This window comes from Cetorhinus maximus, chromosome 3 (assembly GCF_964194155.1).
Source record: "Cetorhinus maximus chromosome 3, sCetMax3.hap1.1, whole genome shotgun sequence".
NCBI lineage: Eukaryota > Metazoa > Chordata > Chondrichthyes > Lamniformes > Cetorhinidae > Cetorhinus > Cetorhinus maximus.
This window is the reverse complement of record NC_135881.1, coordinates 11,480,191-11,493,918: the sequence shown is the minus strand read 5'-3', so window position 1 is coordinate 11,493,918 and position 13,728 is coordinate 11,480,191. Positions and strand designations below refer to the sequence as shown.

The window sequence follows — 13,728 nt, the reverse complement described above, 5'->3', positions numbered from 1 at the left end:
CTGAAACCTGCAAGTCTACAGACCAGGTGCTGGAAAGCGGGATTAAAATGTATGGCTAGTTTCTTGGCTAGCGCAGACACAATGGGCTGAATGGCCTCTTTCTGCACCGTAACCTTTCTATGGTTCTATCAGAAAACTAGACATGAAGTAGTGTTAGGGAGTTGGATAGTTAGAGGGACTGACACAATCTTTTTTTTTATCCCAGATGATAGTTACTTCCCAGTTGAGGGAAATGTTAAATGGAGTGGATAAGATTGGGCAATGTGGGAGGCCATGGTGTAACGGCATAAATTTCTGCTATACAAATTTGGGAGATTAATCAACTTAGAACCAGGACTTTGCAGTAATTCTTCCCCAGCTGCCACTAGAATATGGAAGAGCACGGTTTAAGGAATCGTGCCAGGAAGGGGGACTCTGCCTGGGGCATTGGCACCAGCTCTGGGATAGCTGGGAGCTAATCTGCAAGGATGGGTCACATGAACAGGGAGGATACTAATGTAATGGTAAATCGGTTAAATAGGGAGCTGACAGGGAATTAAGCTAGGGAAAAAGCTGGAGGTTGGGGGGCGGTGGGGGGGCTGCAGTGGGGACAGGAAAATATGACCAACTAGTATCAGTTAATAGAGAAAGGAGGTATAGATGAATCACAGAGTTGTTAGAGCGCAGAAGGCCCATTGTGTCTGTGCTGGCTCTCCGAGTAAGCTACGCTGTGGGAAGGAAATGGAAGAGAAAATCAGCAGTCGAATTAGAAAGATGAATAGGAATAAAAACATCATTATTCTGGGATATTTTAATGATCCGCTTGTCGATTGAGGCATGGGGGGGTGGCGGGGGGGTGGGGGGGGGGGGAGGAAATAGGATTCCCTAAAAGGTGTGCAAGGCCCCTTCCTCAAGCAGGACGTGAGTAAGCCGATAAGAACGGAAGCGCAGCAAGAACTTGTAGTGCAGGAGATCGGGTATGTGGGTGAGAACCTTGGGATCAAGTTTCTGATCCAAATAGCAGGGAAGAAAAGCCAGTACAAAAGCAAATTGGACAAGGGCAGATTTTAGAAAGGCGAAGAGCAAGTTATATGAAGTGACGTGGATAAAGAAATTTGGCACACAGAATTGCAAAGCTCCAGTGGAGTGTTCTTATACAAGTAGCCAATGTTGTAATCATTTTTAGAAAACAAAAAGGGAGATGGAACTTATCCGGGTAATTCCAGGTCAGTTTAAGACCTGTGTTGGGGAAAATATTAAGGTGTTAAATGAAGGATAAAACGATTATCGATAAAGATTATAAAGTTAGAAAAAGCTAACATGGATTTGAAAAGCAACATTCTTGCTTCTCAAACCTCACAGAAATCTTTGAGGAGCCAACAGACATGGTAGATAGTGGGGTGGGGGGGTGGGTAAAGGGAATTGCAGTGGATGTAGTGTACGCAGACTCTGTGTGACTTCCATAAGGTGCAACATGGGATTTTACTACTGAGCATTAAAGGGGATGGACTTCGGAGTTAAGGCATTAATTGTCCACTTAAGGGCCTCAATTGGCAGTGGGGTGGGTAGACCATCCAAAGGCCTTCCCTCCACAGAATTAATCGGGGTGAAGGTGGGAGGGCGGCAGGGTCCCTATGCCACCTTCCTGCCTGATTAAATGCCCCCCCCCCCCACCCCCCCCACCACCAAACTCGCTGGGGGAGGGTATTAAATTTCACTCTTGGTCTCCACACTGTAAGCAGGGTATTGATGCTTTAGAGAGGTTACAACACAATGTAACTAGGATGCTGCCTGGTATAAGGGAGTACAAAAACAAAGACTCGAAAATTGGATTTTTCCTAAGAACAATGCAGATTACAACTTCATATACTGTTGTGAGGCTTTGGAATTCACTCCAGGGGTAAATGTTGAGCCAGAAGCCATTTCAATGTTCAAGATTAGACTGAGTAGGTGGGTGAAGATGGTATGGGAACAAGGTGGATACATGTGATTATGGACTATTTGCTCCCATGGAGAGTGAACACCAACATAACTGGTGAGGATAAGTGGCATAATTCTGCGTTTGCAGTTCTGTATCTTTCTGTGTAATGTTATTACAGTGCACAACAGTAACTTGAGGCATATATAGTCGCAGCAACATACCTAGCAAATGTGAGGCCATATTCCTATGAGAAAGCTGTTCCAGCCAACAAGAGGCAAAAAACAAACATAACTGATCTCTAGGATTAAGTTAGACTCCAGGATAATCACAGTCCTGTGGCATTTTAATTATGTGTTGCTGTGTTAGTTTAAATTTCCATCTCAAATAACTCACCACCCCTCAAGAATGTTAAAATATAAAACAACAGAATTGGGGAAATATCTTTGCTACTGAATCCCTCCCTGTACCCATCCAGCTCTCCCTTATTGTTCTTGCCCTCCTTCTCCCTCCCTCCCTCCCTCATCATTCTTGCCCTCCTCCTCCCTCCCTCCATCATTGTTCCTGCCCTCTTCATCCCTTGCTGCACCTGCTCTCCTCCCTCCCTCCCTCCCTCCCTCACTGCATCCACCATCTTTGTTCTTCCGGATCTCAATTGGTATTTTATCCTCTTAATCATACCCCCACCCCTCTGCTTTCTGCCCCATTGATCCTAAGTCAACTTAACAACCTCGTCCTGGCCCCTGCCCATTGTTGATGGCTTTAAAGTGCTATAACTCCAACTCCTCTCAGAAAATTCTGTTGATCATCCATTCTGGACAACTCCAGCCCTACCTCCTATTGCGCTTTATAAGGAGCTCAGACATGGCATAGCCTTCCCGCTGCACGGTTAACTTCCCTGAAGTTCCCTGTTTGAATCCTTTCGGACCAGATTGCTCCCTGCCAAGGACAATGAAACAAACTTCACCTGCGTTTATTTTTTGTTTGTATTTATTTCTAAACAATTCACACACTATACAAACGATCGTGATCACAGCATTTACAATGATTGCAAGATTCAAATAGACTGGTACATAGGAATTGTAATGTTTGTAAGGGAGAGAGGGCAGTTGTGAGCATTTGCTTGAAAGTTGACTCCCCTCGAGGGAGAGAAAAGGAGAGAAAGAGATGTGAGTCACGACAAATCGATAGAAAAGGAAACCAGAAAGCTGAATCCTGATGTTAAGCATAGATAATTACAGTTAATTACCAGGCATGAGTTTACACATTTACAATGGGAGAGCTCTGATTCAAAACGGAAAGCAAGAAGGACAAGTATTGAGAGCAGTACTGTAGATTACCTAAGAACAAGAGAATAGGAGCAGGAGTAGGCCATTCGGCCCCTTGAGACCGCTCCACCATTCAATGAGATCATGGCTGATCTGATTTTGGTCTTAGCTCCACTTTCTTGCCTGCCCTCCAACCCCCCCATAACCCTTGACTCCCTTGTCGATCAAAAAACTATCTAACTCAGCCTTGAATATATTCAATGACCCAGCCTCCACTGCTCCCTGGGGAAGAGAATTCCAAACACGAATGACCCTCTGCGAGAAGAAATTCCTTCTCATCTCTGTCTTAAATGGGAGACCCCTTATTTTAAAACTCTGACCTCCTATTCCTAGATTCCCTCACAAGGGGAAACATCCTCTCACATCTACCATGGCCAGCTCCCTCAGAATCATCTTTGTTTCAATAAAATCGCCTCTTATTCTTCTAAACTCCAATGAGTATAAGCCCAACCTACTGCGGCTTTCCTCATAAAATAAACCCTTCGTCCCAGGAATAAGCCTAGTGAACCTTCTCTGAACTGCCTCCAATGCAAATATGTCCTTCCTTAAGTAAGGAGACCAAGACAGTACACAATACTCCAGGTGCGGCTTTACCAATGCTCTGTACAGGAGGAGCAAGACTTCCCTACTTTTATATTCCATTCCCCTTGCAATAAAGGCTCGCATTCTGTTTGTCTTCCTAATTACTTGCTGTACCAGTATGCTAACCCATTGTGATTCATGTATAAGGGCACCAAGGTCCCTCTGTACCACAGCAAACTGCAATCTCTCTTCATTTAAATAATATTCAGCTTTTTTAGTCTTCCTGCCAAAGTGGATAGAAAAGGGAATGATATAAAAGACCAATGATCAGATATTTACTACCATATTATCACTAAGAATATCTATCACGGAGTTTTTTATTTTCACTTTAGACTTGAGCAAAAGATTCACGCCCTCTGGGTTATCCCTCTTTGTTCTCCTCACATGTTCCCCAGCATTTGATATGACTGACCATTCTCATCCTCCCCTACCCCTCTCCTCTATCTCATTTTATGGAACTGACTTCATGTGGCTGCAATCCCACTAGTCCAAACATAACCGGAGGATCACCGCCAGTGCCATTTTTTCATGTGCCCCACAATATCTCCCGAATCCTCCTCATGATCCATATTTGTGAACTTATTGCCCCTCAGCAGCATCGGGCATTGGCGTCAGTTTCCATATGCATGCTGCTTACTTCCGGCTCATCTTAGCCCAATGAGCAGCTTGGTGCTAACTGACAGAGGTCAGCCATTGCAATCCCAGGACATTGTTACAGGAGTTCCTCAGAGAAAGATGCTCAATCCAACCCCAATAAAAGTCTTAATATGGACACAGCTGAAGCATTGTGATTTTTTTTTTGAGCTCAGCAATCTAGGAGGGAAGTTGCGGCAAAAAAGAGGGCACAGCGTAGATTCGCTAAGATGCTGCCTGGTATGAAGAATACAAATATATAGGAAGACTTAAAATTAAAACTCATTGAAACAGAACTTAGCAATTTTATAGGTGTTTAAAATTACACAGGGATGATAGTGGATAGGAAAAGAAAATAGAAATGTGCATTTTTTTTATTCATTCATGGGATGTGAGCGTCGCTGGCTAGGCCACCATTTATTGCCCATCCTTTAATTGCATGAATTGTAAAAGGCTAGTATGCAGGTATAGCAAGTAATTAGCAAAGCTAATAGAATGTTATTGTTTATTGTTAGGGGAATTGAATACAAAAGTAGGGGGGTTATACTTCAGTTATACAGGGCATTGGTGAGACCACTTCTAGAGTACTGTATACAGTACTGGTCTCCTTAGTTAAGGAAGATGTAAATGTGTTGGAAGGTGTTCAGGGAAGGTTTACTAGACTAATACCTGGAATGGTTGGGTTGTCGTATGAAGAAAGGTTGGATAGGCTAGGCTTGTATCCGCTGAAGTTTAGAAGAGTAAGAGATGACTTGTTTAAAGCGTATAAGATCCTGAGGGGCCTTGACAGGGTGGATGTGGAGAGGATGGTTCCTCTTGTGGGAGAATCTAGAACTAGGGGTCACTTTTTTAAAATAAGGGTTCGCTCATTTAAGGTACAGATGAGGAAAATATTTTTGAGGGTCGTGAGTCTTTGCAATTCTCTTCCTCAAAAGGCGGTGGAAGCAGAGTCTTTGAATATCTTTAAGACAGAGGTAGGTAGATTTTTGATAAGCAAGGGAGTGAAAGGTTATCGGGGGGTAGGCAGGAATGTGGAATTGAGGTTACAATCAGGTCAGCCACTATTGAAAGGCGAAGCAGGCTTGAGGGGCCCTGCTCCTAATTCGTACGTAGGAAAACCAACCCTTCGAACAGCTTTTGATCATCTGACCTAATAAATATAAGTTGTTAGTTGATTCAAGCAGAAGCCATGTGAACATTTAACAATAGGTTAGATAGGTAGCTGAAAATAAGGAACATGAGAGCAAGTGGTCATATGGGATTAGGCCAATGTTCATGTGAAGCTCTGTCACCTAAACCAAAGTTGTGGTCACCAATCATCCTTGACTGACATTGGCACCCATCATCTCAATGTTAAATTCTATTTCTCAAGCTCAAGTCCCTTCATGACTTTGCCCCTACCTACCTCTGTAACTGCCTGCAGCCCCCCAAGCCTCAAACAGCTGTGCATTCCTTCAACCCTGGACTCCTGATCATCCCCCACCCCCTTTGCTCTACCGTTAGCAGCTGTACCTTCTGAAATCTAGACTTTAGGCTCAGCAATGCCCTCCCTAAAGCTCTCCAACTCTCTCTTCCTTTAAGATGCTCTTAAAAAATTTATTTCTTGGACCAAGCTTTTAGTCACTCATCCTCATGACTCCTTCTTTGCCTCAGTGTCAGTATTTGTTTATGAACCTATTGTTGGCAAAGTGTCTCTTTATTTTTGAAAAATAATTTTTTTTAAATCTTTCAACTGACTGGAAATCTGGTACTTTTAAAAATGAGAAAACAAACTGCTTTAAAATGCGAGGCCACCTTCCAAGGTGAAGGTGAGGAAAGCAAACAAGAATCCCCTCTAAAGTCCCTATAGAAATATAAGTTATTGTTGATTGATTGAAGCAGAGGCCATGTCACCATTTAAGAATAGGTTAGAGAGGTAGCTGAAGATAAGGAACATGAGAGCAAGTGGTCATATGATATTAGGTCAATGTTCATGTGGAGCTCTGTCGCCTTTGGCATGTGAAGAGAGAGATATTTCAAAGAAAACCTCCAGACATCAAAACCCAACACTCTCTAAGGAAGAGATTAAAATGCAAAGTGCTGAATTTTAATCAACAGTCAATCTCTACCTAGCAAAAACAGAAACAGAAATACCTGGAAAAACTCAGCAGGTCTGGCAGCATCGGTGGAGAAGAGCACAGTTGACGTTTTGAGTCCTCATGACCCATCAATAGAACTAAGTAAAAATAGGAAAGGGGCGAAATATAAGCTGGTTTAAGGGTGGGGGGTGGGCGTTGTTGGGACAAGCAAGCAGTGATAGGAGGAGATAACCAAAAGATGTCACAGACAAAAGAACAGAGGTGTTGAAGGTGGTGATATTATCTAAAGGAATGTGCTAATTAAGAGTAGAGAGCAGGACAAGCAAGGTACAGATAGTTCTAGTGGGGGTTGGGTGAAATAATACTAAAAGGGCATAAAAGGTATACATAAACAATGGGTGCAAATACATTTAAAAATAATGGAAATAGGTGGGAAAAGAAAAATCTATATAAATTATTGGAAAAAACAAAAAGGAGGGGGAAGAAACGGAAAGGGGGAGGGGATGGAGGAGAGAGTTCAAGATCTAAAATTGTTGAACTCAATATTCAGTCCGGAAGGCTGTAAAGTGCCTAGTCGGAAGATGAGGTGCTGTTCCTCCAGTTTGCGTTGAGCTTCACTGGAACAATGCAGCAAGCCAAGGACAGACATGTGGGCATGAGAGCAGGGTGGAGTGTTGAAATGGCAAGTGACAGGGAGGTCTGGGTAATGCTTGCGGACAGACTGAAGGTGTTCTGCAAAGCGGTCAAATCTCTCCCTAGCTCCCACCTATTACTGACCTTCTATCCAGCTTCACCTGCTCCACCCTCCCCCCACCTTAAACAGTATAAATTTCATCATATTTCTACTTCTCTTTAGCTCTTAAGAAGAGTCATACAAACTCGAAACGTTGGCTCTGTTTCTCTCTCCACAGATGCTGTCAGACCTGCTGAGTTTTTCTGGCAATTTCTGTTTTTGTTTCAAATTCCAGCATCTGCAATATTTTGCTTTTATCTTACAGTAACGTCAGTGGGAACTGCTAACCAGCCAGTTACACCCAGCAGACACTCAAATCCCCTTTGTGGAGGACGAAATAACCCATCTCTTGTTGGTTTTTACTATCTTGAAATGTATTAAACGTTTCTGGGATGAAAGATCTAAATGTGACTATTTGTTCTACACCACTAATGTAGTGGTATTTTCATTGGGCTAGTGTTCTAGAGACCTAGGGTAATGCTCTGGGAACCTGGGTTCAAATCCCACCATGGCAAATCAATAAAAATCTGGAACTAAAAATCTGATGATGACCACAAAACCATTGTTGATTGTCATAAAAACCCATCTGGTTCACTAATGTCCTTTAGGGAAGGAAATCTGCTGGTCTGGCCTACATGTGACTCCAGACCCACAGCATAAGACATAGGAGCAGAAATTAGGCCATTCGGCCCATCGAGTCTGCTCCAGCATTCAATCATGGCTGATAAGTTTCTCAACCCCATTCTCCCGCCCTCTCCCCGTAACCTTTGATCCCCTTACCAATCAAGAACCTATCTATCTCGGTCTTAAATACACAATGTGGTTGACTCTTAAAAATGCCCATGTCATGAAGCTATATATATATATATAATATATATATATTATATAATATATAATATTTTGGGAAATATTTTTCTTTTAAAATAGAGGTTTAGCCTGCTGGTGTGTCTTAATTGGGTTAAAGTCTGGGTGCTTTGATGGGTACTAGTTTTGATATGTAAGAGAGAAAGCGTGCATTTGTATTTTTTTGAATAGAGCATTCAAGAAGTGGGGTGAAAACTGACGCCTTTCTAGCAGCTACCAATCAATATGTTTATATTACTAATAAAGGTTTATTGTTAGAGAGGTTTAGTTCAGGGGTTGTTGATACAATGAGAATTAACATTCAATGGGGCTGGTCGGTATAACTTGAGTAGTTTTCGGGTATGCAGAGCAGAGGCAATTTGAGTACAAAAGGCAGCTGCAAGCCTCCAACTGGCTCCACAGGAACCAAGTGAAAGAACCTCAGTTTGAATTCGTAAGGTGAAAATGCTTTGCCTGGTCTTTGGTTAAGTCTATGGGTTGCTGTTGTCTTAATGGAGATTAGCTTGGGAATTTGTTAAAAGTTATGATGGTAGTAATTTGTAGCCATGTGTATATATATTTTAACCTGTGTAATTAATAAAATGTTTCATTTAGTTTAATGTAAAACCTCGAACTGGTGGCCTGATTCCTGAATTGAGTCGCATCTCAAACATAACACTTGAAATTATAGGTTATGACAATTGTTTAAAGTTTCCCTCTGGGATTTTTAAATAACTCCGCTTTACCAACTGCATTGGTCATAACAGCCCATTGAACGAGGGCAATTAGGAATGGGCAATAAATGCTGGCCTAGCCAGCGACGCCCACATCCCATGAATGAATAAAAACATGACATGCTAATTGAATTCCTTTTTGGGAATATTTAGGCAGGAGGTTTTTAAGGACTGGTGTTGCCAAACCAGACACAGAAGTCATCAAAGTCATCGGGAAAAACTGCTGAAGGGAGCAGTAAGGAATCTCTCTCTAACTCTCTCTCAAGTTAAGAAAAGCATTATTTCTACATTACAAAAATCCAACCCAAGAGACAGTGACTACCCATCGGAAAGAACCTCAGGAAAAGCCCATTGATTTCTGGAAGACGGATTGTGGAATTAAAAGGAAGGAAATTGTCTCCAGCAAAGTGCAGTTACCGGGACCTCAATTCAACTCCAGGGGTGGGATTCTCTGGCCCCGCCCGCTGCCGGGATCACCCAGTCCCGCTGAAAGTCAATGGGCCGCTGAATCTCCTGCAGCAGGTCCCGCCATGAAGGGGCCGGAAAACCCCAGCCCAGGATTTTAAAGGGAACCAGCTAACTTCAAACGGCTGCAACTTTCAACAATCTATGCCTCAAGGACAAGCAAAGGACTTAATCGTATATTCTTTTAACTTTTATTTGGACTTTAACTTTTCTTTCTTCTGGTATATGCATATGTGTGCATGTGTTGCTGCATCTTTTATTATTTTTCCTCGGGTTTAATAGCTAATAAACATACTCTTTCTTTGCCTCAAGAAAACCTGTTTTGATTGGTTCCTCATTAAAAAGTAAATACATTTTGATTGGAAAAGGCATCTATGGGGGAAGAGAAATTTAAAAACATTTGTTGCGATGAACCAAAGAGGCTAAATAAAGGGGAGACGGTTCATCCCTCCTCACCCGGTTGTAACATTGTGAAACAACCTGGGGCATTTTTCAATGCTAAAGACGCTAGATAAATGCAAGTTGTTGATAAACACCAGCACAGACTGTTTGGACCAAATGTTCTGTATCCAGAGTGTATTTTGTACGTAGCCATCTTCAGCTGCTTCAGCATTGATCTCAGTCATAAGGTCAGGAGCTGGAACATTGGCTGATAATTGCTCAGTGTTCAGCTCCATTCACTGCTTTTCCAAGACTGAAACAGCCCAAATTAGGTTACATCAGGACCCAGTTAATATCCAGGCTTCCACTGACACATAGCAGGTAACAGCTGCACTACATAAATGCCTGGTAATGACCATCTAGAACAAAAGAGAACCCAACCAGTACCCTGATCTTTAAAGACACTAACTCCCCTGCAGTTTGGGGGTCAGCATTGGCCAGAGGTATTACTTGTCCAGTCGTAGTAACACCAGGAGCCACTCTGCAATGAATGGCTTATTTCCTGACCTCTTTAAACCTCCCCCACCATCTACAAACCTCAAGTCTGAAGTCTGATGGAATACCTACCACTTGCCTTGATGGGTGAAGCTGCAACAACACTCAAGCTCGCCACCTTACAGGACCGAACAGTTCGCTTCATCGGTGTTCCCACTACCTGGTTCGGGATCCATCCCCTCCATTCGCTGGCGTACCATGGCTGCAGTATGTATGACCTACAGAACACACTCCAGCAAGGCTGCAAGAACTGCATCTCCTACCCATGTGACCCCTACCAATGAAAAGAACAAAAGCAGCGATATTGTAGGAACATCATTACCTCCGGTTCACGCATCATCCTGACCTGGATGTATTTTGCTGCTCTCACCAAATGTGGGTCAGAAGAATGGAATTCTCTCCCTAACGCCGTTGTGGGAACAATATTAGGAAAAGGGTTGCAGCAATTCAAAGGAGAAATCCCACCATCTCCTGAGGGCAAATAGGGATGGGCAATAAATTGCGACCTTGTCGGCATGGCTGTCTGGATGTACCCCCTTCCCTGTGAGTGAAGCTTATGCCTGATGCGCACATTCTGAAAACTGGCTGGAGGAAGGTTTTGTAGTGGAATCCCCAGGGGTTAGTGTTGGGACTCTTGCTTTTCCTGATATATATCAGGAAGGTCTAGGTCATTAATATATATTAATGGCCTAGACCTTGGTGCACAGGGCACAATTTAAAAATTGTGGATGAAACTTGGAAACGTTGTGAACTGTGAGGAGGATTGTGTAGAGCTTCAAAAGGCCATAGACAAGTGGGTGGAAAGGGCAGACAAGTGGCAGATGAAGTTCAATGTGGAGAAGTTCAATGTGGAGAAAAGTGAGATGATTCATTTTGGTAGGAAGAACATGGAGAGATAATATAAAATAAAGGGTGCAACTCTCAAGGGGATACAGAAGCGGAGGGACCTGGGTGTATATGTGCATAAGCCATTGTAGGTGGCAGGACAGGTTGAGAGTGAGGTTAATAAAGCATACAGTACCCTAGGCTTTATTAATAGGTGCTTAGAGTACAAGAGCAAGAAGGTTATGTTGAAATTGTATGAAACACTGGTTTGTCCTCAGCTGGAGATTGTGTCCTGTTCTGGGTGCTGCACTTTAGGAAGGATGTGAAGGCATTAGAGAGGGTGCAGAAAAGATTCACAAAAATGGTTCCAGCGATGAGGAACTTGATTTATAAAGAGAGATTGGAGAAGTTCAGACTGTTTCCCTTGGAGAAAAGAAGGCTGAGAGGAGATTTGATAGAGGTATTCAAAATCATAAGGGTTCTGGACAGAGTAGATAAAGTGTTCCCATTTGTGAAAGGACGGAGAGTGAGTGGGCACAGATTTAAAGTAACTAGTCAAAGAAGCAGAAGCAACATGAGAAAAACTTTTTCATGCAGCAAATGGTCTAGAATGCGCTACCTGAAAGTGTGGTGGAGGCAGCTTTAATCATAGTATTCAAAGGGAATTGAATCAGAAGAGGAAAAATTTGCAGGGTTATGGGGAATTTTTTTTTAATATTCATTCATGGGATATTGGCTTTGCTGGCTGGGCCAGCATTTATTGCCCATCCCTAGTTGCCCTTGAGAAGGTGGTGGTGAGCTGCCTTCTTGAACTGCTGCAGTCCATGTGGTATAGGTACGCCCATAGCACTGTTAGGAAGGGAGTTCCAGGATTTTGACCCAGCGACAATGAAGGAACGGCGATATATTTCCAAGTCAGGATGGTGAATGACTTCGAGGGGAACTTCCAGGTGGTGGCGTTCCCATGTATCTGCCGCCCTTGTCCTTCTAGATGGTAGTGGTCATGGGTTTGGAAGATGCTGTCTAGGGAGCCTTGGTGAATTCCTGCAGTGCACCTTATAGATGGTACACACTGCTGCTACTGTGCGTCTTTGGTGAAGGGAGTGAATGTTTGTGAATGTGATGTCAATTAAACAGACTGCTTTGTCCTGGATGGTGTCAAGCTTTTTGAGTGTTGTGGGAGCTGCACTCATCCAGGCAAGTGGGGAGTATTCCATCACATTCCTGACTTGTGCCTTGTAGATGGTGGACAGGCTTTGGGGAGTCAGGAGGTGAGTTACTCATCGCACGATTCCTAGCCTCTGACCTGCTCTTGTAGCCACAGTATTTATATGGCCAGTCCATTTCAGTTTCTGGTCAATGGTAACCCCCAGGATGTTGATAGTGGGGGATTCAGTGATGGTAATGGCATTGAATGTGAAGGAGGGATGGTTGGATTCTCTCTTGTTGGAGATGGTCATTGCCTGACACTTGTGTGGTGCAAAGTTACTTGCCACTTGTCAGCCCAAGACTGGATATTGTCCAGGTCTTGCTGCATTTGGACATGGACTGCTTCAGTATCTGAGGAGTCGCAAATGGTTCTGAACATTGTGCAATCATCAGAGGACATCCCCACTTCTGACCTTATGATGGAAGGAAGGTTATTGTTGAAGCAGCTGAAGATGGTTGGGCTGAGGACGCTACCACAAGGAACTCCTGCAGTGATGTCCTGGAGCTGAGATGACTGACCTACAACAACCACAACCATCTTCCTTTGTGCTAGGTATGACTCCAACCAACGGAGAGTTTTCCCCCTGATTCCGATTGACTCCAGTTTTGCTAGGGCTCCTTGATGCCACACCTGATCAAATGCTGTCTTGATGTCAAGGGCTGTCACTCTCACCTCACCTCGGGAGTTCAGCTCTTTTGTCCATGTTTGAATCAAGGCTGTAATGAGGTCAGGAGCTGAGTGATCCTGGCAGAACCCACATTGAGTGTCAGTGAGCAGGCTATCAAGCAAGTGCCCCTTGATAGCAATGTTGATGACCCCTTCCATTACTTTACTGGTGATGGATATAAGAACTGTAGCCAGCAAGAAAGAGCGACTCCATCAAACATCAGATGAGAGGCACCCTCTACATGGTCATACACCTACACCCAGCCGCCTAAAGTCAAGGAAGAGCTTCATGAACAGTGTTGTTCCATTACAATCAACCCCATCTGAAGCCCGCATCGCCTTGTGGAAAGACCGGCTCGCCAGTCTCGAACAACCCCCAGCGATGGAAATTCTACCGGATGAAAGCCTTCTCCCAGGAGCTAATTGCAACTGGGCAACCTGGAAGTGCCTGAACAGACTTAGGACTGGTGTAGGTCGTTCAAAGCTGTCACTAAGCAAATGGAGATATACAACCAGCCCGACAACTTGTGAATGTGGAACTGAGCCACAGGCTATGCAACATTTCCTGCAATGCCTATCGCTAGAGGAACCCTTCACTGTTGCAGATCTTGCCGAATTCAACAACAAGACGCAAAAATGTGTCCAGTTCTGGCTGGGCCATGTATAGACTGTCTGTGGACACGCTAATAAAAAAACAACTGGTGATGGAAAGTAGACTATGGGGCGGTAATTGGCCGGGTTGGTTTAGTCCTGCTTTTTGTGTACAGGACATACCTGGGCAATTTTCCACATAGCCGG

The 13,728-nt window shown here is 43.6% G+C and overlaps 1 protein-coding gene across 1 annotated transcript in view; it reads left to right on the top strand.

The window, feature by feature from the left end:
* plcd1a (phospholipase C, delta 1a) overlaps positions 1 to 13,728 on the top strand; it is a 122,472-nt gene that overhangs the window by 15,201 nt on the left and 93,543 nt on the right. The window lies entirely within an intron of this gene.